We start from the raw sequence: 25,502 nt of genomic DNA, 5'->3' as shown, positions 1-25,502 counted from the left end.
ATAATTTCGGCATCTTGCCAGGTGCTACACGTGATCGCTTGCGGCGCATCGAAATCGAGATCAATGCTCGTTGGAGAATTCAAAATTCGTTTTGTGATTTATCGAACTCCTATCAAATCTCTGGCTTTTCGAATTATTAACGAGATAGATAAAACAAACCAATACGTATATAATATACATTTATATATAAAAGAACAAGAAATATTTGAGATACATTTTTCTTCCATATACTCAAAAAAATTTTATCTTGTTTGAAAAATTAATTTTGTATTATTTATTTATTTTATTTAATAATTCTTTTATTATTATTAAATAAATCAAATCAAACTCAATAATTAATTTTTTCTTTTGTTATAAAAATTATAGAATGTCAAAAAAAAAACATAAATTGTTGAAGAGCAATTAAAAATCGTAAATTAAAATTCACCGAAAACCACAATTATTTATCTTAATTAAATTCTCTCAAATTCCGTAGGCGAGTAATTTCTTTCGGTATATTCATTTAGAATTTAATCAAATAAAACGAAACTTGACTTGGTTTAATTAAAAGCATTGTGTATTGATCTAATTACGTCCAACTGAGAGAGAGAGAGAGAAACGAAGTGTTGGATTAAGGGTCAAACAAGCAATTTTTCTCCGTTTTTATTTTATTATAGTTGATGCTTTCCCTTAATAAACACCCGTACCCGCCAACTTCCCTCACCTACATTCCACCCCCAACCCTTCACAACGAAACTTTGTCTCAAGAGGAACACAGGGAATAGGGGATGATTAATTGTGGCAATATGGCTAGAGAGCAATTCTCGTACCAGTATATGCAACCTAGTTAAGCTCAGAGAGAGAGATGGAAAGAGAGGGAGGGGAGTCAGGAATAGTCGCGCGAGAACTTGAATGACCGGGTATATTATTCGGGGACACCCGGTACACCAGCATTTCGGACTATTGTTATCAAAGGATAGAAGCTATATTGTATATTCGTACAGAGTATAAGAGCAGATGTTTCAGACACATACCGTCCCAGTGTCTCACGAGAATAACCATTAGAAATTTCTCAAATTCTGTTATTTAACCAATTTCAAAATCAATAATTTGGATAAACATTTTTTTTTTGCTAACTTTACAACCTCAAAATAGAGGTTGTTATTCTTTTTTTTTTAAAGGAAAAATGGTAAATGGAATAGTTTAGGAATTTCTACTTCGATTAAGAGTAAAGAAAAAATTTCTAAATCAATATTCATTAAATAGGTAAATGTATAATTATTTTCTTTTTTTTACCCTTTTTCGATAATTTAGGCTCTCTTCACACCCTTCCGATACCGCATGACTACACTTTAAACTTTAAGTTTAATTATCGAATTAATTGAAAATTCGGATCTTATCCCTTCTAACCTGACGCCTACTGCTTCAAACCAATCCAAGTTTCTAGTTGGTAAAACTTTTTCAAGGGTGTTCAATCCGGTATTTAAACTGAGAATCAGTCTAAAGATTTATGTTGATTTATGCAATCACGAGAGAGAAAAAGAGACAGAATGATGTCGCATTACTTTTCTATAAACGAATTTCGAAAAAAAAAGTTTCAGTATAGATTGTTCACTTAATAAAATAAAAACTTTTTTTCGAGAGCACTTTTAATTCAATTAATAAAATAATTAATCTTAAAAATTGTTTGCTTTAACAATGATTAATTGTAATTACCGTCAATTGTAATGACCGTAAATAATTACCATCGATTTTAATAGTTATTATTATTAGATGATTAAAAAAATGTTCTTTCCCGTATGATAGATGTAAAATTGTCAAGGAAAATAAAAAATTCTATTCTTATAGAAAAAAAAATCTGTAATTACATTAATGAAGATAAATTTCCTTTTTCTTCTTAAAAATAAAGTCTGGCAGACGATGAGGGAAAGGGGGGAGTGAAATTTTTATGACTTCCCAAGAAATTGTGATTGATTGACAATCAATTTCAGGTGATGATTGATGAATGAATTTTTTTTTTTTTTTTGAAGTGGTAGATAGTTTGGTAAATCTTTGTAGAAGGGTTTATGAACGTTAGCTGTGGTGAGTAGATAGAGATAGAGGGGGGGGTAGTGGAACGAAGATCAAGTGGGAGAGGGCGAGGGGGGCTACGAGAGAGGGGGGAGAGAGAGATGGGGATCTATTAGGGTGTAAGAGTTATCGGACGTAAGTGTGAGGCCTCTGAACTAGCTAGTCAGACAGGCAAACCCCCTGGAGTCTTAAGGGCGGATTTGCGTCGCAATCACAAGAGAGCTGAGATGAATTACTCGTCGTTGTCGGGGTCTCACATTCCTCTCCACCCTCTCAAAACCCCCATCATCCAGCATCTCAACTTCTTACCATCCCAAGGAGTAGTGAGAGAGAAGCTCTGAAAAGCATTCTCTCCCCCCTCATCCTCCTCTCTCAACTAACCCGAATCCCGATCTCTTCGCTCGTCAGCAGTGATTTTCTAATTTATGGTAATTTTCGAAATACATCTTGTATATGTATATATATATATATCCCAAGCTAAACGCTTACGTAGACGAATTCAGCTTCCTGTATTCTCTCCATTAATTAAATATTTTCATTAACTAACATACTATCTAGTACTAGATTTACTATTTTATTTTATTTAATGAAATGCCTTTATATACATTTTCTCTTTTACCCTATACAAAAATTATAATTTAAGACGGGTTTAAGTTCGGTAAAAGTTAACGTGGCTGTGTGGTTAGAGTACAAGGCTCGCGTCCCAAGGGTCCCAGGTTCGATTCCACATATGTGTGAGATTTTTTTCAATTAGTTTTATATTCTGTATATTTAATAATCTCAAATAGAATATAATTTAGAAATAAAAAAAACTCATTTACTGAAACATTTGATAAAAAAAAATAATTAAACTGATAAATTTATAATGGAAATAAAAAATTAATACAGATAAGTTTTGATGCTATTGGGTTCGAAAATTGAAAATATCATATGAAAACTTATAGGGAAAGTTTTGGTTATTATCTATCTTCTCGTTCAATTTCCTACACCATTGTATTAATTACAAAGTCATCTCCGTTGTTTTGTGTTGACGAGTTTTGAAAACTCAACAGGCAATTTCCCCAAAAGATTGTATATTGATGAAACTAAGATGCAAGTGTCCCCCATTAATGCATTTTGGAGGATCTCTTTACTTTTGTGCAAAATTTCAATTTGCACAACTTTCAGTACACTGGGGAATAAGAAATTATTTTACTTCAAATAATCAGTTACTTGACTAAATATCAAATAAATATTTCTATGAATCGCAAATAATTTTTATTTCTGTCAATTATATTTATTTTTGAAATACAGATATTATTAATTTAAAAACCAATTTCATACAGATAAAAATTATTTAATACTAAAAGATATTTATTTTATAATATAAGTAACCGATTATTTGAACCAACTAATTTTTTTTTCGAAAATAAATAACATTTGATTAAATACATATATATGTATGCGATTTTTTCCTATAATATAAAAAAGAAAACGATCGACGAAAGCGAAAAAGGATAGTTTGTGGAAAACGGACAAGGTGGACTTTAAGATGGGGGTGTCTGATTTGGATCAAGCATAAAGAGAAGGACGAGGAGTGAATCTAGAGTAGGTTGTTTTGGAATCTAGACAACTCTCCACAGAAACGGTCAGTCGAGTGAAGCAATGATCTTACCCTGGGGAAATAACATATTTATGGAAGTCAGTTCACTCACGAAAAGCGATACGCCGCATCGTCAAACCTTGCTAAAGTATTGCGTCCTCAAGACATCTTATGTACAAATCAGAAATAGATAAGTTTTCCCGCACGATGTCATTTTCATTTCTTTTCTTTTTTTAAAAATCAGAAATATAGCGAATTCAACTGGAAGCAAATAAATTCGACGGTATTTTATAACTAACGATCGTTAAAACTGACGGTAATTACAACTAATGATGATTTTAACTGATAAAATTTACGACCAATCGGTTTCAATTTTTGATTGACGAACATTGTAACTGACGGTATTTAATGTTTGTTTTCTCATCTTCGAAAGGGGAGTGGTAGGAGGGGAAATAAAATATTTAAAGAATCAGTTTACTTCAAGATGAATCGTATGTACGAATCAGAAATAAAATAACTTTTTCGTTCGTCTTATTTTTTTTGTCCTTTTTTCAAATCATAAATATATATATATATATATATAGCTTTCGAATACCAATGTACGGTAACAGCTTTTCCAGCAATGATTTTTCATTTAAAAAGTTCAACGACGAGATATCCTTTTTACAACTTTCGTGTAATAAGCCCAAGTTCAGATTAGCTTTCAAGTCCCGAGTGAATCGACTCTTTTAAACTCTATCACTCAACTATAAAAGATACTTCTCTCCTCCTCCTTCTCTTTCTTCTCCTTTACCCCGAAAGATGAAACAAACAAGTTTTTTACTTTTAGAATTAACCCATTGGGACACTTTATTATTATGATTATTATTATTAACGATTCGATACAATAAAATTTTTTTTAAATAGCGTTTTGAGTTTATTAAATAAATTTACCGTTTTCCATAATATATTTCTCCAAAAAATTTTAATAATAATAATTTAATGAAAATATTTATAAAATTAATTGATTTATAATTTTAATAGAATAATTTTATTTGTGTCGACATTGTTCTCCGTCAACGGGGACAATTTAATTAAACGTTAGAATATAGCCGAGAATCGACGGATAATATTAGATGACAGTCGACATTCTCTGCATTGTGATTATAAGCGAATATGTATATATATATAATGTATGAAGCTTTCTAGTAAATATATATGAAAAGCGATATTTTCATTAATTAGATTTTAAGTGACATGAAAGGAAGAAATTTGCTAATTTCAAATTAATTAATAAATATTATCATCATTATTATTATTATTTACTTTGTTATTTGATATATATAAATATACAGAATGTGAAATATTATTTTAGTGACAAATTTGTAATTATAAATGAAACGTGAGAGGTGGAGGTGGATTGCCTAATTAAATTTCAAGAGGACAAAGAACATATCTCAATAATAATATAATACGTATGTGGCTTTATATATGATAATGTATTGCACTGTAAGTTTAACGATCAATGACCAGTGCGTAAATTCTATGTGCAGGAACATTGATGTTCTCACGCATACATGCCTCAAATACCATTTGCTAATACGATTCTAGGAGCACGATAAACCGTTGTCGACCGTTTGTCCCGATCCCACGATTAATCGATTTCATACCATCCAAAGAGAGATAGAGAGAGGGTGAGTTCCTTCATGGTCCCACACAATCCCGCAAATTCTGAGACGCATGAATAATGACTCAATTTAATTTGTTACAATTTTTAATTGATGGAATTTCATTAGATTCACAGAATTTTTATGTTTTAAAATTTATATTTGTAAAGTTATTGTAAATTTTGTTTCAATATAAAAATTAAAAACATTACCGGTAGTAAAATGGGTCAAAGGGGGAAAATAATCATTTGTATATTATGGGTATCGATACCATTTTGATAGAGTGTTATTATTTTTTAATATCCATTTCGTTTCACAATTTTCCAATATTAATCTCATAAATTGATTTTGTTTGATTCACTACTGATAAAAGCGTATAGATTGTGGATAATTAATGATCTTAATACTTTTTAAATTCAAAATACACGGAATATTTTATTTCTGATATTTTCAAATTTCAAAAAATATTAGACAATTAGTTAAATATTAAATTTTAAAAAATAAATAAATTAAAAAATTTTATTCTCCTAAATTAGAAAATCCATTTTAATTTCTAATTCAAAAAATCTAATTCCAGTTCAAAACAAAACATGTTGAAAAAAAAACCCAAAAGAACTTCAAGAACAACAAAACAATACAATTCTATGTATGCATAATTTTCATCTTCAGTTTGTGTTGCGAAGTGAAAGCTCTCATTTACACGACTTACTTAATCCAAACAAACTCTGCCAAATGCGCACATATATTTTAAAATATTATTTTACTAGTAATGATAATAAACTTTTTTTTTACAAAAAAAAGTTAATTTAATATTTACAAAAAAAAATTTTGTAAAAAAATTAATGTAATACAAAATTTTTTTTTATGAATAGGAAATTATTATTTATAAAAAATATATCTCTAACCTTAGTCTGCAGTGGGTGTATCGCATCTATTTTTGCTGAAAAGACCTGATGATGGAAAAACACACGCGATTTAAAAAATTTCGAACACTCCCGAAAGCACGTTTTACTAATTTATAAAATACAAAATACTTTTCCTAAAAATTTAAGCGATCGCGATTTAAAGAACTTCGAACACTCCCGAAACAAAAAATTTACTAAAAAGATATTAAAATTACAAAATATTCACATTGAGCGCGTCTTAACAGGTAACGACCAGAATTGCGACTGACTGAATTATGTTTGGGATTTTCACGTTTTTATGACCTACTGCCTAAGGTATCTTATATATAATTCAATGTAAACAAACGACTCGAGATACAGATAATAAAATCCCAATATTGTTTCGAGGCATTTATAAATTATTTAGAAATTATAATATTTAAATTTAAATATTATTTCCCAAATATAATATAATATATTAAATATAATTAATATAATATATTAAATATAATTAATATAATATATTAAACTTGTAAAAAAATATATTACTTACAGTAGACTGAACTTAGAATCAGTATACTTTACTTTTTGATTATAGTGAGGGTGAAAAAAAAGAGGTGAAAAAATTTGAACCAAAGGAAAAAGAAAACTATAAATGAAACTAAAGGGACATGTTCTCGAGCAAGTAGAAAGACAGAAGGATCCAATCACAGTTTCTAAAGCTTATATCGAAATCGAGTCTATAACTCGATCCAAGAAGCCAAGCTGAGGTTTTCCACACGCGGAGCTTGTGCCAAGGTGGGCGTGTGATGCCTCTCAAGAGTGGACACACAGAAGGGATGAAAACAGAATGGTAGAAAATTGGTCAGAAAAAGGGTCGTTGTTTGTTAGCTTGTTTACCCCCCAGGGACTTGTTTCTTCTTCATAAAAAACGCTGAGATCATACAAGTACAACGATGAGAAATAAACTTCTTGGAGATATATATATATATATAAAAGACACATACACAAAAATCAAAACACCAGATTTACGATTTTTATAGTAATAATAATATAAAATATTATATTGTTAAATAATATTTAAAATAGAAATGGGTAAATAAAAACTATGACACAGCCCAGATAACACAATATATTCCAGGAATTTTTGAGGAATATTCCAATGAAAAATTTAAATATATATATTCAATGAGGAAAATCGGAAAAGATAAGCTCGATAGAGAAGAAATATTATTCCATATTGTTAACGATAATGCCTCAAGTATAATTTCAAAGCATTCCAACATGAACTTGATTTAAATTGGATTTCAAGATTTTAAACATGATATTCTATGGAAAAGTGAGGGGAAAGGAAGAGTATATTTCAACAAGAAACGCCCTTTTTCATTCGAATACAAACGTCCATTAAAATATCTAAATCGATCTTCTTATTATTATACTCTCGTAATATAGGTAAGTTTCTAACGAGTTTTTAAATCAGATCATCGGTCTTTTCAAAAGTTGATGATTTGAGATATTCTGGCAAGTTAGTTTCTAGGGGGAATATATTTTCAGAGGTTTTTTTTTTTTCTTTTTTCCATTTTTTTTTCTTTTTGCACATTACCATTGTCTTGGATAACAAACTGCGGCTATCGATTGTGAAATTATTCTATGACACGCGATCTTCAAAAAGTTTCTTCATTGTAAGAAGGAATAAAAATAATCTTCAGTCTTTTGTGCTATATGATATATAATACCTATAAAAAAATGTTTTCATCTCAAAAAGACTCTCTTTCGCTTTCTTTTTACAGAGTCTTGGGAGGGATAAATAAAAAAAAAATGCCTTTTAGTACTTGCCCGAACGTTAAAAAAATTAATTTCATTAAAAATAAATGTTATTGTTATAAAAATGATTTTGAAAAAATTGTAGAATAATTTATTATTATTAAATTTGGATTTTGAGGTAGTGCATTTAATTTTATCATATGTATATTATTTGTTATGTATGCAGATACACTTGAGTTGAAACCTACATCAGTTTAATTTTCCATTACAAGCACTCAACTGCATTAGCACTCGAAATGTAACCTTTGATATTTTTCAGTTTTCAAAAATTCTTTTTTCTGCACCTAAATTTTTCAGAAAAAAAAATTTTAAACAATTGCCACAATTTTGTAGGGTTTGCTAAAATAGTCCACAGCAAAATAGGTACGATTTGCCCTAAAGGTGTAATGTCTCAGCTTAGGCGCTTATCGTGACTTTTTTTTCCTCCCTTATTAAACGCCTCAGTGGCACGCAGACTTGAAGGTAATAAAAACGGACCGTGTGTAAGACAGCTCGATTACGACTTCAAACGAAGAAAAAAGTGAGGGGGAAAAAGAAAAAAAAATACAGAAAAGAAAGGAAGGAGAAAAAAAAGCTGAGACGCCTGGCACGAAGCGCGACCGACTCTTGACCTCTCGTTGGATTTGTGTGTTGGTTTTTTTTTTATGTCGGTCGTCCTCAGCGATAAGAGATCACGCTGAAGATTATGTGCTGTGGAATATTGTGCGTATATATTTTGCCACTGTAATATCAATGCTATGCACGTGTATGCACGCAATTCCTAGTTAGCCAATAAATGAACAAAAGGACCACACCAACAAGAGTTAACCCCTTCCCATTCCAATTGAAAAATGGACTCGTGAGGTCGAATGCACTATAGGGGAGTGGGGGTATCTGAAAGCTGCAAACAGATATACACGTATGTTACGGTTATCGAAACGACCCACTGTGGAATAATTTTGCTTTATTTATTTCTATTTGATTTTTAATTCCTAAATCATTAAAATCTCTTTTTTTTCAACAATTCTTTATCTTCATAATCTTCTTCTTCTTTTTTTCTTCATGTCAGTTATTTCAATTTGTATTTCATGAAAAATATCCAAAAAAATTTTCCTTTTTTTTTTAATCTTAGACTTGACATTTACCAAGTTACAAAAAATGCTTCTTAATTGCATTAGAAACAAATAACCACGTTAATATGAATTTTATTTTGCTGTGTGTAAAAAAAAAACTAGTGAAAAATGGTCGGTGGGGTCTGAAAGCTGCAACCAGATACACGTACGTCATCGTTATCGAAATGGCCCACTGCGGGATAAACCATTTTAGTTTTCAGGTGTGCTTGCATATTCTCTCCCTCCTCCTCGCACACAACTACTGTTACTATCTGTCTTTCTCGTTCTCTGGCGCCTTCTCTCGTATTCCTGTTCCCTCGCGCGCTTTAAATTACCCGATAATGCACTCGGCCTTAAATTTTCCGCAAGGGAGAAGTATATGCAAGAGAAAGAGTGAGAGAGAGAGAAAGAGAGATACAAGACTCTGTTGAAAGTTCGCGACGGAGAGAAGTAAGAAAGCAGAGCGCGAAGGGTAAGTGTAACAGTTGAAATGGGGGTTAAGAAAAGGGAGGAATGAAAAATGGGCCCAGAAGGAAACAATGTGGTGCCTCGCGGCTGTTTAACCACATTTCAAAATACAAACGGTAAAAGGTTGATCCTTATTTCCTTCCTTCCTTCCTCTATTCTCATCCCTCTCATTCATACTTTTTTTGTTCCTATTGTTCGTTTTGTTATTTTCCATTTTTTGTTACACAATTTTCTCGACACACTTTTTTCTCCTTTTTTTTATTCTAATTTTTTGTTCCTACTATTTCAGTAACAATTTTCTAGATGATGATTTTTTTTTTATTATTTAATAATAATAATTCTTCCAATAATTTTATCTACAGTTTTGTTTATGTTCCCCTATTTGTTTTTGGGGCTTTATAATTTCTCTCTACATATGTTTTTCTTTCCTTTTTTTATTTGTCCCCTTCGAGATCCCTTAAACTGTTTTTGACTCCTGTTGCACGAAGGGGTCTAGGAGAGATCAAACACAAATTACGAGATGGTTTTTGTTTTTCTGATGTATATATAATATATATATAAGAAAAGTTGTAGTTGCATGATGTGTTATGTAGAAATCGATGCTTTCCCACACCCTATCTTTTATGAGAGTGAGCTTCGCTCTCCTCAAGCAACAAGCTTTCGATTATTCCACTCGATGAACTCCGGATGCCTCATGGCTATAATGTCTAGTTCGAGAAATAAATGCACTATTGTGGAAAAACTCTACTTTCGAATAAGTTGTGCATATTTTTTTTTTATTACAACTGTCACAAGTGCCAATCAAAATTTTACTATCATCATTTTAATTGTCTTTCACGATAAGAAAAATCTAAATGTTAACTTGGTTTTACAGTTTTCAAAAAACTCATAAGGGAAACTTCATATTATATAGATATTTTCTACCATATTTCTCTTGCTTATTTTTCTATGCGCAATATATGTAAATTACAAGTTTTGAAAATATCGCGCACCAAGATGCGACATTTACATCGCAAAAACCAAGAGATGATACACCTTGGAAAAAAGTGTGCGTATAAAGAAAACGAGTTTATGAGAGACGAATATTATTCTTCTACTTTTTTTTTCTCTCGCTGTCAGACAACACTTGAAATTGCGTGCGTTTTTTTATGACATTCAGTTGTTATTAAAGTTGTCACGAAACGAAAAGGCAAAAAAAAATGTTTATTTCCAAAAAGAAAATAAAATGATAAACAGTATTTAAATATATTGTGAATAAAAAATTGAAAATTTAATAAATCCATTGTCCTCTTACAATACAGATTAATTTTCAAACAGAATAAAAGTAGTTGAAATAAATCTTTTAAAACTGGAGGAAGTGCAAAGTAAATAAACCGAGGAGAAATAAGCGGCTCGTGGAAAATAAATGTTTGAAATATATATATATATATAGGTGACTTTTGCAAAGAGATGTATCGTTCGACATGTCCGAAAGTACGATAAATATTGCTTCTATTTGTGAGCAGGAGACACACTCTTAACACTTTTGTCTCACGTCAAGCGCAGAACGACACTTGTTCACATTCTCTCACTCCAAAGTGAGTGAGAGAGAGAAAAAAACCATATAACCAGGTTCAGAGAATAAATAACAAACCGTGAAAATAAGAGGCAAGAGTCGCGTCCATGAAAGATGACAGAATGTGAACTGAATACATCTCTGACGTGTTCCTATATAATGTTGAACACGCCAGTTATATCTAAATGTCATTTTCCATGTCCGGAAGGTCCTGTCAAGTCAACTTTACAGAATGCTCTCAATTCCGATTTCTATATAGTTTGATTTTAATATTTAAAAAGATTTATAAATCAATATTTTCACATTGTATGCTTTTTGTTGAAATTTTTGTTTTGTATTCTGCATTGTCAATAAATGTATAGAAATAAAAAAGCCCTTAATCAATTTTTTAGAAAACAATAATTTAAAAAAACATTGTTTTAAAATTTTAATATCCTTTTTTAAAATAAAGGTTTTTAATTAAAAAAAGCATTAAATGTCAAGGATTCGAAAATAAAGTGCAAATTTTCTCGAGAGTGATGAATGAATGGAAGAAGCGACTGAACAAGTTTTAGTATGAAATTAGAAGAGAGGAAAAAAAAGAGCGATATAGAGAAAGAGTTTTCTCTCGTGCAACTAACAGATTATACAGGTGAATAGAAATCTGATGCGCATTGCTTGATGTGGTTGAATTAAAATTTTAATACATCTCCTTTAGTCAAAAACATGCACTTCATGTTTTGTATGTAGTAGTGTAGAGAAAAAAAAATGCTTTTATAGTATATGCACTACTGTATTCGATGTATTGCGTTGAGCCGTCGACCCTCATCACGTTGGTAAAGGCTCTTTTCACACACGTGGAAAACATCATCTTTTCCGAATATAACATAACGCTAAGAGACAGGGGAAAAAAGGTGAAATTATTTAAATCAAATTGCTATGACAGAATCAATCAATTTTTTTTGTAGTATCTAATTAATGATTAAGTTCTGTAATAAATTTTTTTTGCAAAACAATTTTGTGATTGTTATCATTCATCGTTTCTAATAATCCACTACGTCTATACACCAAAAATATAGGACTTGAAACCTGTATCATTTTTTTCTACCGATAATATGTAGATAAACAAGTCGCATTGCGACTCTCAGCAAGAAAAAGGAAAATAATGGTTTCTTCGAAGACCCCATAATGTTCGCATATAACGCTTGCGAGGAAAGAAATACTAGTCGCATTATAGCACGAAATAAAGCGAAGACTCACGTAGTATATCAAAAAAAAAGAAGAGAGAGAAAAGAAAAAAAACCCTTGCGAAAATAGTCTTCCTGGCACTATGAGAAAATGTGGAACGAAAGAAGACGAGGCACGCCTCTGTTCATCGTGGCGAAAGAAAACTGAGCGTGAATTTTCAACGAATTCTCACGCTGCCGCATATGTAAAAGGGTTTTTTCTTTTTTTTTGAGGAAAGTGAGAAGTGCGAGGAAAGGAGCGATTTATTTACAGGCGCCCTTTCCTGATCACGTAAAAGCTCTCAGGGGTCAAATAAAAAATACAACCCCTTCTACATTTCTGTCAGTATAGTCTCATTTTGACTTGACGAGAATTAAAGTATCCCTTGTTTTTTCATTACTTCCTTTTCTTTTCCTTAAATATATCATCGTTTTTCCACTTGTTATTTATTATTTCTTTTTGAATTAAATGCCAAGTACGTTTCATTATATTTATTTAACAGAAATGCCCTGCACACACAATTATGTATTTTCCTATATATATTTTTATAGAAAAAAGAAAGAGGTAACGAATTTTATCCATTAAATATCAACTAAAATTTACATTGTAATTGTGTAAAATTAAATTTTTTTTTACTTTTTTTAACTAATAGCTTTTAGTGTAATGAGAACAGTTATTGTATAAAAACTTCCAGTTAATTGAATAGAAAAGGTATTAATTAAATTAAATGTCTACTAGAGTAAACTTTTTCTGACGTTTTACTTATTCTTCAAAGCAACTTCATATATATATATATATATATATAAGAAAAAAAAGCATTCAATTCGCAGCTCTACTTTAACTTCAAAGGGATTTTGTACTGTATTAAAGGCAAAACATTCAAGAAGAACTAACGTTCAAATAAAAAGAAATTTTCTAAGCCTTCTAGTTATTTAGAAATTACTTACGTAAAATGTAAATATATCATATATAGGAAGTAATCGTCCAAAATTGACTCACCTGCAACAGAAAAATAAAAATATTTATTATATTTCAATTAATTAAATTTCAAAAAATTATTTTCATTCTTATCACAAATAATAATTTGTCAAATATTTTATTGACACTCAAAATAGTCAATGGTAATCGATTTTCAAACATCAGTAACGAACGAAAAAAAAGTATAAAAATAGAGATGTTTTTATGTAAATAAAATAAAAAAATATTTTTGGAAAAAACCAATTTTGTAAATAAAAAATAAAAGTATACAAAGAGGAAGGGAGAGGTGTAGGATATTAGGTGAGAGAAAAAAAAGAAACCAGTAGCCGTGTAGAACAAACAGAGGAAGCGTCTGGCAAAAAAAAAAAAGGAAAAGGAAATCGACGATGGCGGTAATATCTTTCGGATAATCCTTTGCCACGAAAAACGGTGGGTGGGACAAAAAGAAGGCAGATTCGGGTCAGGAATCTTTAATCTCCGTCGAAAGAAAGTCGGACGTTATAGTGGAAATCGGAAACGATGAAGAATAGAGGAATATAGGAAGGCGCGCGCGGATATCCGATTCTCACACATACACTCACATATACATATATATATATATATATACATCTCTCATCGACAAAATGCCCAAGAGATTTCTTTCCGCGAATTTTGTCGAATCTTACTTATTTTCATTGTGCACATTTTCAATTTTATTTTCTAAAAATCCTTCAATCAATGTGGAACTTTGTCAACAATTTTTCAAATATAATGACGACGTATTATTACCACGGCATCAGGAGAAAAAGAAAAGAGATAATCAGCAAATGAAGAATCCAAAAAAATATTTTCTATAATCTTGACGCTACTGTTCTCCCGAGAATCCGTGTAAATTACTCGTTGCAATCGATTTATTAATGGAAAATAAAAAGGAAATATTCATTTCACACTGATAAAAGAAAAGACTAAAAATCACTTTCATAAAATAAATAAAAAAATACATAGAAAATAGAAAGATAAATTTTTTTTAAAAAATCAGTCTATGAGAATTTTAAATTCCTTTAGAAAATCAAGATACTTGTAGTATAATAATTGAACCCATCTTTCAGTAGGCGGAGCATTAGTTTACCACGCCCTTAAGTGGGCGGGACAATAACTTGTCACGCCTTTAAATAGGCGGAACAAAAACTTGCTACATCCCTCAGTGGGAGGTTTAATATTTACCACACCTTTAAATGGGCGTATAAATAATTGTTACACCTTTAAATAGGCGGGACAAAAAGTTGATGTGTCCCTCAGTGGGAGGGCTAATATTTTCCACGCCTTTAAGTGGGCGGAGCTTTAATTTGCCCCACCTTCAGTTGGGCGGAGTAATAATTTACCACGCCTTCAAATGGACGGGAATAATCTTATTTAAATTAGTTAGATATTTTTTTAAATTTAATTTAGTCGCACAATTTTGTCTAGAAACATGTTTATCTGTTAGCTACAACAATCAGCATACTGTCGAAATACGGAATCCGTCGCGTTGAATTGAAATTGACTTTTGAAAATTGTGCTAAAGAAAGTTCTTCCTGCAAGTATAACTTGCGAGAGGGTTTAACGGTTTTAATACACGTCCATTTTACAGAAGAGTTAGTAAGTGTAAGCGTGTGTATGTGTATATGGAAGGGAAACTCTGGCGAATGAAGAAAATGAGTCTCTGCTAGTGGGGCGAACACGACGGTCTAAATTATGCCAAGAGGTAAGTGGAAGAAAGCGTTGTGCTAGCTCAAAGCTTCAAGTAAAGTTTAGTTTTCATGACCGGGCATTTGTCTGACGCATAATTCGGAGTTCATTCCGCTTGAAATCCTCTCGTATTTCTTGGCCATCTCTTCGAACTCGTGGTGCATGTTCTTCTTCTTCTTCTCCTTCTTCTTCTTTCTCTCTTCATTCATTCCAGTCTCTCCAAACATACTTATATACATATATTCAAACATAAGGTTTTCTTACCATCCGTTGCATTTCAACTTTTGCTAATTCTTTTGAGTAAATATATTTCCTTCATTATTCGTTAGAAATGATTTTTCGGGGTAAAAAAAAAATAAAAAGTGGAAAAAAATATTTATTAGAATTTTTTTTTTTTGATAGCTTAAATTTGACAGAAAAACGATGGAGGAGATAAGTTTTTTGCCGAGATTAATAAATGTCGGATGTCGAAAAACGAACTTAGTTTTTTCTTCTTCCCTTTGCATTATTCACATTCTCTGTTTTCGCGTGATCAAATTTTTGATACTATGCATTATTAAAAAAAAACTCGTAGATCGACGAGTTTTTTATTTTTTTTTCTTCTTTTGCTCACACTTTATATTCACTTTTTTTCATTAGACTTCATTATCGTGGCCGCATTCCCTTTATTAACTCTCGATTAATTTCCATTCGTCGAATGACATTTTTCAAATTCTTTTATTTTCAATTTCTCATTCCAGTGGTTTTTTTTTCTTTTTAATCGATATTTCCCCTCATTTTCTTTGGTCTGCAATACTTTTTAAAACATATTTATCTTCGAGTTTTTAATTAATTTTGATAATTGCAATTAAATTCAAGTCTTATGATAATATTATGTATATTCTCCTTTTTTTGTGTTAATTATTAAAATGTAGATGAAAAAAAATATTAGCAAAGCGTTAATAAAATTAATTATTACATGGATTTTATTATTAAAAATTAAAATTTGTTTTTCTGTTTAATTAGAAATTTTTTTTGTTCTTTTTTAGAAGGAAAGAAGAATAAAACGTAAAACAAATTTCTCTAATTTTTCTCATGGAAAATTTTTTTGTTGTATTATTTCGTTTCACTTGGCCTAGGTCACGAGATATATATTTCGAATTAGCGTCGGAATGAGAAAAGTTTCAGTTTAATAAGCGATATCAATGTAAGTTCCTCCATGAGCGCTTCCTTCCTTTATTTATTCCAATTTTTTTCTTTCATCGTATAACGCGACAAAAAGTATGACAAAGTGGAAAATAAAAATACAAAAAAACAATGAAGTTAAGGTTATGAATAAAAAAAAGGACGACTAATAAAAAATTCCTTCCTTGAAATCTGAAAGTTCTGAAATTTCCTGTTTTTATTCTATTGAATAATGTAATATTTAATAAATAATAATAATAATAAATTTCTTAATTAACATATTATTTTAAAAACATTTCTTTTCCTCCGAATTAACTATAGGATATTTTAAGAATTTTAGTTTAATAAGTAATATCAAACAGGTGGTTTTTTTGTAATCAAATTTTTTATTATTATTGAATCTTCTTCAATTAAAAAAAAACACAGAAAGATTATATAATTACTGAGATAAATTTTTCAATTTGCAAAAAAATCTGTTCACGGAGACTGAACATAAGAAAACGAAGATGATGATGATGAGTTTCGATGTATTTTTTTTTCATGTTCTTCCCTCTCTTAAAAAAAAGCAAGGGAGACAAAAGTTTTGTTTGTCGAGTTTTTTCTTTGTACACAAGCCCCAAGCGAGGGTTTTACTGTTGAGGGAGCACATCACTAGATATGAGAAACAACAGAAACAGGTGCACCTTTAATCAAAGTTAGAAGCTCGCAAGGTGTCAAAAGAAATACTTGGGACGAGTATCAGGGGGTTCTGTGGCAGACTTGAATTAAATATGGTTCATGAGAAAGAAAAGCAACTATAGGCAAAAGGGAGAGAGAGAGAAAGAGAGATAGAGAAAGCAAGATAGAAAAACCTAGAGGGTGAATCACAGCGAGTCGAATCAACGAGATAAATAGAAAAGACACGAAGATAGCTGCACTTTTAGAGAGACCGGAAGCTGAAAGGCGAGTGGCAAAAAGAAAAGCGAGAGAGGGTGTAAGAGAGAAAAAGGGGTAAAACAAGCTTCGTACAAATAAAGACCATGGAGAAGAACTGTGAAAGAGTAGGGCACGCGTCTTCCGGGTATGAGGGGGGTGGAACGAAAAAAGGGGTGAGGGGTTTTGTTTGAAAGAATACCCACTTTTAATCTGGCAGCTTTCGTCCCGCGTTAGACAGTACCAGAGCAGAATAAAACCAAGTGGCAGACTAAAAGATCCAAGGAATATATATATATATATATATATATATATATATATATATAAAGAGAGAGAGAGGGGAGGGAGAGAGAGAGAAGAATGAAGGATGCTGGAAGCTACAGACGAAAGGCGCCAAATAACCAGGAAAACGGAAGCATCTCTTCCGTCAGCCACTGTAGCTCCTTCAAGTCCTTTAGATTCATTCCACTCACTCACTTCTTATAATGCCCGCATTGAAATTCTTCATCCGGATAAAGAAAAAAAACAGCCTTCATATTAATGGATTTATAGTAATAAAAAAATAGCATTTATATTTGTATTAAAAGTTGTCTTATTGTGATACAATAAGTCATTTTCTACTCTAGATTTTAGATACATTAGACCATTTTCTACTGTTAATTACTTCTTTTTGTTATTGTAGATTATGTTTCATTTAGATCTTTTCTACAATAGATTATGAGTCTATTTTAGATCTTTTCTAGTATAATCATTTGATGGTTTTATTATAAAAAAAATAAAAAATTTTGCCACTGAAAGGGAAAATATGGACGTATTTTGATTCGTGTGGGTCGTAATTCAAATGGCGGATTATCAAACTTGCGACCCTCACCGTGGCTTCGAATCCGCGCTTCATCGAATCCTGCTAATCGTCTGAAACGAGAATTCCCGTTCGATTGGTTTTATCGATAAGCTAAGCGAAGCAAAAGCTTAAAACGAAACTACATTCAACTCAACGTATGTTTCTACAAATAATAATTTGTGTGTCGCTTTAAAACAAAACAAAAAAGTCCCATCGATTTCTGTAAAATATCCTAGGAAGAAAAAAAAAGAAAGAGAAGCTAATAATAACTGCATCGATAAATTTTGATTTTCTCATTATTTCATTCAGACTCTGATCAAAACCTTTTTTCTTAAAGTAATTCTGTCCAACGTAAATTAGATTGCAAATTGCAAGACGCGCTATGTTCCAACCAATCTAAAGGTGAAGGTTTAATACGAGATTGCTTCGACCTATTGCAGACTCAGGGGACGATGCAAGAAAATTTAAATTAGCTTGGCAAAAGCGAAGAGTAAAAAAAATCGAGAAAAATCATTTCTTTTTCATTCAAGAAACACTGTGCGGAGAGATTGTTTTCCATTTTTTTTTTAAACTTTTGCGCGAGAAAACGCCTGTCACCTTAATGAAGGAATTGTCGATATTTCCATAAACTTGATAGCAACTTTTTTTATAATTAAAATATTCAAAAGGTTACGTGGAATATTTATTTTCGATCTCAGCAATATACCCTTTATTTATTCAAATCTGGTTTCTGGTTTCACTCTTGGAATGGTCGAATTCGTAAAAGTAAAACTTTTTTTTAAAAAAGAAAAAACCCGTCTGTGAAAATAAAATTGCTTCGATAGACGCGGGAACACTCATGTATAATGAATATCTAGTCAACTTTTCTAGATAAATTTCGAGAGATGAAGTGGAGGCGGTAATTAAAAGCCAACTTCTCTCTTTCACTCTCGTCCTGTGTGATCCCAAAGTCTCACTCTTGCTGTACAAGTTTTAGTAGCGCGCTTGAGTAATTCACGGTTCAAGTCAGAATAACGTAGACAGGCACATCAACTCATCTAGCTATCTACTTTTCGGATGTGAACAAGTCGATTAGCATAGAGATTGAGTCGCAGCTGTTTATGCAAATCAAGGATCTTGCGAATGCGTTCAACGAATCGATTCGAGTCAACGTCGAATCGGCAAGTCGACTTTGATTCGACTTCTAATCATTCATCGTTCTATATATCGAGAAGGATAATCTAATCTAATCTTGCGAAATTCACCACCTTCTTCATTAAATGTAAATCAGGAAAATCGAATTTCACCCGAATGAGGAGAAAGAGAAATATATATATATATATATTGAGATGTTCGGCAGAAAGTTCCATCTCTTAAACTTATTATTCAATGCTACAACATCTACTTAAATTACTCAATTAATGAGAAATACTTTCATCGAGAAAAAAAATTATCGAATTTTTAAATCACATCTTTGAGTGGGAGGAACTATAATAAAATACATCTTTTTTAAGTGGGCGGGATTTGTTTTATTATACCACGCCTACAAGTGGGCGGAGCATTATTTAACCACACCTTTAAGTGGGCGTACCATTATCACGCCCTTTAGTAGGCGGGATAATATTTTTTTTCACGCCCTTAAATGGGTAGAGTAACATTTAGCCACACCCTTAAGTGGGCTGTCTAATTTTTACCACGCCCTTATATGGGCGGGGTAACATTTAGATACACCCTTGAGTGGGCTGTCCAATCTTTTACCACACCCTTAAATGGGCGGGGTAACATTTAGCCACACCCTTAAGTGGACTGTACAATCTTTTATCACGCCCTTAAATAGGCGAGGTAACATTTAGCCACACCCTAAAGTGGGCTGTACAATATTTTGCCACGCCTTTAAATAAGCAGGTCAATCTTGTAACACGCTTCTTAAACGATTGGCAAAGTTTTCTATTTTTTACAATATGACGAAATCTTAGCAATTAATTTCGAATCATTGACAATGACTTTTATTGTTATTAACGCCAAATTCTAGACTCTTTATCATTTGAAATCCATGTTTTCACTATTTTTTCATCAACAGGTTTTTTTGAAATTTCTTTTTCTATTTTTTATTGTAGTAAACATTGAAACATCACAAATCTAAACTGAATAGAGTACTCGATTGAATGGCACCGAGGAAATGTTTGTTCGTTTCGCATGTCAAAAGTGCGTTTCGCCCAATCCTTTCGCTTAAAGTCAATTGATCGACTGACGATCAAGCCGTCCCCTCATCGTGTCGATTCAGCCACTATACAAAAGGGTTTATAGGTAGAGAGAGAGGGAGCTTCAGTCAGTTTCTAGTGATAAAGAGAACATGCGGTGGTTATCGGAACAATGTCGGTCGACGAAAATGCATTACAGCTCTTTGTCTTATCAGTGACAAGTGAAAGGTTTCGTCCAGTGAGAGCTTTCGCTCGATAACGAGCTTTATACATATATATATAGTCAAGTTTTCGTGTGATCGACACGCAAGTTGGATTGTAATATGTGCAGGCTAGCGTATCATTTTGATTTTATGATTTTTCAGCGATTTTGCACATTGACTATATATAGAGTGAATGTCGGGAGGGGGAATATTGTCTGTTTGGAAAAAAACAAGGGAAGGGGGAAAGTGAAAAATTATGAGAATTGGGGGTGTAGAAGCAACTCACGGCTGGAAAACGCCATACTTCTATAGCCCGCCGCGATAGTAAATCAATTAGCTCGCATTGTAAATAAATCACCGTTTTACAACTCTGCCGCACCATTTCAAACGACATTCGGATGAAATTTATCGTCCATTTTCGTTCGTTTCACCTCCATTTCGAATCCAATCCGCGCACGTTCAGTATTCTAATCTTCAATTTGAATTTGTCTGTCTAGTCAGTAATTCAATCCTCAAATCATTCTAGTTTATTAAACGTTTAATGATCCATTGATTAATCACTTGAGGGTACAGAAAAAAAACTCAACTAGAACATTTCTTTTGTTTCCCAATAATTAGAAATAATAAATTAATACAAAAAAAATATTGACGTGAAATAAAAAATATTCTCATTTATATAAATTTGAAAGAATATGAAAAAATATGAAATGAGAATATTTTTATATAACATTTTTTTTAATGTTGAAACAATTGAAATAAAAATATTTGTATCTTTTTGAATGGAATATAAAAGCTCTTGTAGAGAATTAAAAAAAAGTAAAAAAAAAGTTGAAAATTTCCAGACCAATTAGCGCGCAAAATATATAAAGAAACAATGAGACGAATTTGACGATTGCACAATAAACTCACCAACATACGTTTTTCGATAATGGCTTACATAATGCACTTGTCAAGATAATGTGTTCTTACCACAAATAACTGTATAGCTTCATGTTCATTCATATGGAAACTAGAACGTTGACACAAAATGGAATCCAATGTATTGAATTTAATTCAAAATTTTCAAAAAACTTTATATTAATTATAACTACCACTACAATTGTGTTTTATGGGAAAAAATAATATTCGCAAATAATTAAAATATAAGATCAATCATAAAAATATTATTTTTTTGCAGGGAAAATTCTATCTATTTGTCCGAATGTAATCGTTTTTATTATTAACCCATTTTTCTTTTAAATAGCCGACACACCATTAGGAAAAATGATTAAAATTTTCTTTAGTATACCTGTAATTGAAATATTAACATTTATATTGTTATCTGATTTCATTACGGGAGAAGATGATTCGCTGGACAAATCAGCATAGACCGTAAATCAAACAGAGTTATACTAGCATACAGCCAGGAATTAATCGAGCAGGGATGGTTTGCATAAGGACGATACACATAATCAGTGGCAGTGTACTCATTTCACATAAGATCTTAATTACAGTCTTTACTTCAAATCTTTAGTATAATTATGGATGAAATTATTAACATATTTGCTTTTTGTTAAAACTGATCCAAATTTTTAGATCCTTTCTCAAAAATAAAAAATAAATGTTTACATTACAAGAAACATTGATATGGAAAAATTTAATTAGAAAAATCAAAAATAAATATTTGTTCGATAAAAAAAATACAAAAAAAAGATTAACGTTTGGTATTTTTCAATTTTGTAATTATATTTAATAAAGGGAAAAAAGGGAAAAATTATGTTATTTTAATAGAGTGAACCGACAGCTTTTCCAATATACTAAACGTGTGGAAACATCGAGTTATAATCAATATTAGTGGCCGACGCTAACGTTAATGCGAGTGTCGGCTTTAATGATAACGCTAATGCTGATGCTAATAACGCCCTTCGAACTGCCCTGTCGTTAGCTAACTCCCCGCTCTCTCTCTCTCTCTCACATACACTCTCTCTGATCAAGCAGTCTATCCACGAGCAAACCATTGGCCGAACATTCGTGGACCCGAAATAGTCGCGAGCTTTCGAAACGTATAATTGATTATTGCTATTTATATATAATCTCCCTCTAAGCCAATTAATTAAACTGTAGGTTATCTACTGTCATCGTTTTCCAGCCAGTTTCACCTTCTGTCATACATTTCTATATTGTCTTCTCCCCCCTAACCTAATTATTTAGGTCACATACGACAATACATCACACGTGTAAACAAATTTCACACAAAATTTTCTAAAGTGCACGAGGTCAATATATTTAATCTTTTGATATTAGTTGATACATTCATTCCATTAAATACAAATTTATTATCATAATAAATAATATTCATTATTTTAATAAAAACTCATTTATTTATTTAAAAAAAAACTTTAGCACTCCTTTAAATAAAGGGAATAATATTTAACTCAACATTGAGATGATTTAAGAGAAAAAGAATCACGTCATTATATAGGCGGAGCACCAACAACGCCTTTTTAAAAATGGACACGCCTTAAGTTGATGAAATGATAATTTACCCCTCCTTAAAATGGGTGGATCATTAATCAGCTACGCCCTTTTTGTGGGCGGTACAATAACTCGCCACACCCTTAAATAGGAGAGTCCATCCTACGGCCCGCCTTGAATGGGCGGAATAATTGTATGTTACGCCTCTCAACTATCAGGATAAAGTTTGACACGACCTTTAAGGGTCGGGATAATAATTTGCCCCGCCTTCTAGTGGGCGGAAAAATAGTTTGCCACGCCCTTTAAGGGATGGATTAATTATTTGCCCCGCCTTCTAATGGGCGGGAAATAGTTTGACACGCCTTTAAGGGGTTGGTTAATTATTTGGCAAGCCTTTAATTGAAAATACTGACGTAATTACGCCTTTAAATAATATACGTTTTGCAATTGCCAATGTTAAAGCGCAAAAGTAAAGGAAAATGTTCTTCTAAAAGAACTAAATTTATATAAAGGAAATATTCAAAGTGGAAATATAATCAACGTGTAGTAAAGGAGTATTCAGCTTCGTTTAATAAAAAAAAAAAAATAAAAGATGCAGTTGTAGTTGAAATTGATCGTGTGATATTTTAAGATAATGCTGTAAGAAGATACGATTACTTAGGTATATCTGAAAAGATTTGTCTTCTATTGAAGGGAGTGCAAGAGTAATTTCAAAGAATAGGGAAGGGTAAAGGAAAGCTAAGTAGAGCTCAAGGAAGAGATGAAGGTATTCCCAAGGGAGGAGAAAGAGAGAGAGAGAACTTGGTTTAGAAGGAAGAGAAACCGACCCCGGTGACATTATTCCTGGTTAGCGCATTCGCGAATCCTGTCGCAACCTGTAACCACCAAGCGATTTACAGCCAGGATCAGTGTCTCCTGGCCGGCTGTTGTAACTTGGGGTACTCCTTAATCCTCGTATCTTCTGCCTCAGTCACTCACATATACAGCACAAGGGTATAATACTACTAAACCATTTTCTCTTTTCTCTGTCCTCAATTTTAAAATCTATTTTAAAGTAACAATTTTTTCACTTTCTTTTACATTTTAATTTTGAAATTCTGTACTTTTTTTTGAAATGGTATTAAAAATTTTTTTCTTTTAAGAATCGAATTTTCATGAAATTCTATCGAAAGAAACAAGTTTCTAATAATGATCGATAATTAAAGGGACATTGACTTGTGACTATTTCTGCGTTCTTATAGAGAGAATCCCGATGCAAAAGTGGAAGGCAACAGAGTAGAATAAAGCATCGGAAACCAAAGGTGCGAATTACCTGCAAAGCTTTAGTCAAGGGTGCGCGTGCCAAGGGTAGCCACACAAAAGAGGGAGAGAGAGAAACGAACCTCTAGTGACACAGCATTGGTAAACGAGGAGAAGGACAAAGAGCATTGAAGGGGATGAAATCACTAGTAGACAGAACTGAAATGCAACACCCCTCAAGCGAAATCAAAGGTTGACCGCGAAATACCGAAGGGCTGTTTGCCTTTGACACAATGCCACGGTTATTTGAACGTTTGCCAGTCCAGGATATAAAAAATTCTCACCCCAATGTAAAAAAAATGAGAAACAAAAAAGAATCTCTCTCTCTCTCTTTTTGACTTTGACAATCCCAACAAAAATATCATTTACGGATAAGTGATTCTTTAGAATTTCTTGTCATTTGTAACGATTTTGTGTGAAAAGGGCGAGGGAGAAAAAGAGCGAGAGAGAGAGAGAAAAAAAACCACGAAATATACTTATTTCAAATATAGATTTTGATATATATACATCATCTCGGAAATTTAACATCCTCTCTACAAAATTTTACTTTGTCAGAGGGAATAAATCTCTATCTTTGAATAAAAATTTACAAGTCAAGTGTTGGAAACGAAGAAAATTTATACAAATTTTTATCTGATATAAATTGAAAGAAATTTAACAAAAGACTATGTGATATTTTCATTAAAACAAGACTTTTTGATACAACCCATAGATGAAAAAAACTGATTTTAAAACATTTTCCTGTTTCATTTGAAGTTCATTGTATGGTACTTTATTTCTACACGGAAATTAAGGGTTTTAGCAAAATTCAAAGACATTTTTTTTCTTTACAAATAGAGATGTTTTAAATTCAGTTTCCTGTTGGACATTTGAGGTCGAATATCCCTGAAGCAAAATGCAAAGATTTCAAAGAAGCAAGGCCACATAGTGGAATCGTATTATATTGGTTGGATGTAGATTGTAGCTGCATCAACATTTTATATAGCTACATATATAGTTCGAAAGCATTGTGATGGAAATGCCCCGGTCGGTTTTTCACCAGCCAATCATTCGCTCTGAAGTGCTACTTCTCACACCTTGCATTTTTCTTTTACCCCACACATACACTTTCTTTTAGATCGCGGGCGGCATTTTCTCTAGCCGAGTAGGTAAAAACATAAACCACAACGATAGAAGAGAACATAAGGAGGAGGGGGAGTAGGCGAATGGTGAAAACCTTTCTCATGCACATTTCACTTGTTCTCCATTTTCTTTACTCTCTCTCATTCCTCTCCCTCTTATTCGTTTCCGCTTTCACGGATCCTATCACCCGAGTTAGATTTTTTTTTTTTCTTTCTTTCTTTCATCCAACGAAGTGCCTTTCCACAAGAGGTTCAATTCGTAAACACTAATAGTGGAACAAAAAGCTGAAAGCTCTTCTGTGATTGTGGTTGAATTTGAAAGTATATATAGAGAAAAT

The 25,502-nt window shown here is 32.0% G+C and overlaps 2 protein-coding genes across 14 annotated transcripts in view; both read right to left on the bottom strand.

Annotated features, from left to right (window-relative positions):
• LOC127276707 (iron-sulfur cluster assembly 2 homolog, mitochondrial) overlaps positions 1 to 25,502 on the bottom strand; it is a 345,592-nt gene that overhangs the window by 169,062 nt on the left and 151,028 nt on the right. The gene's annotated exons all lie outside the window — the stretch shown is intronic.
• Positions 1 to 25,502, bottom strand: part of LOC127276693 (synaptogenesis protein syg-2) — a 219,781-nt gene that overhangs the window by 158,760 nt on the left and 35,519 nt on the right. The window contains exon 1 of one of the 7 annotated variants that reach the window (XM_051297303.1): positions 6,183 to 6,436. The exons of the other annotated variants lie outside the window; for them this stretch is intronic. The gene's annotated coding sequence lies outside the window, so the exon portion shown is untranslated. Of the gene's footprint in view, positions 1 to 6,182; positions 6,437 to 25,502 lie in introns of those variants that run through there. 7 annotated transcript variants of the gene reach the window in all.

Source organism: Leptopilina boulardi, unplaced genomic scaffold (assembly GCF_019393585.1).
Source record: "Leptopilina boulardi isolate dan_hultmark-lab unplaced genomic scaffold, ZJU_Lbou_2.1 LbouV2_151, whole genome shotgun sequence".
Taxonomy (NCBI): Eukaryota; Metazoa; Arthropoda; class Insecta; order Hymenoptera; family Figitidae; genus Leptopilina; species Leptopilina boulardi.
This window is presented reverse-complemented; position numbering and strand designations above follow the sequence as displayed.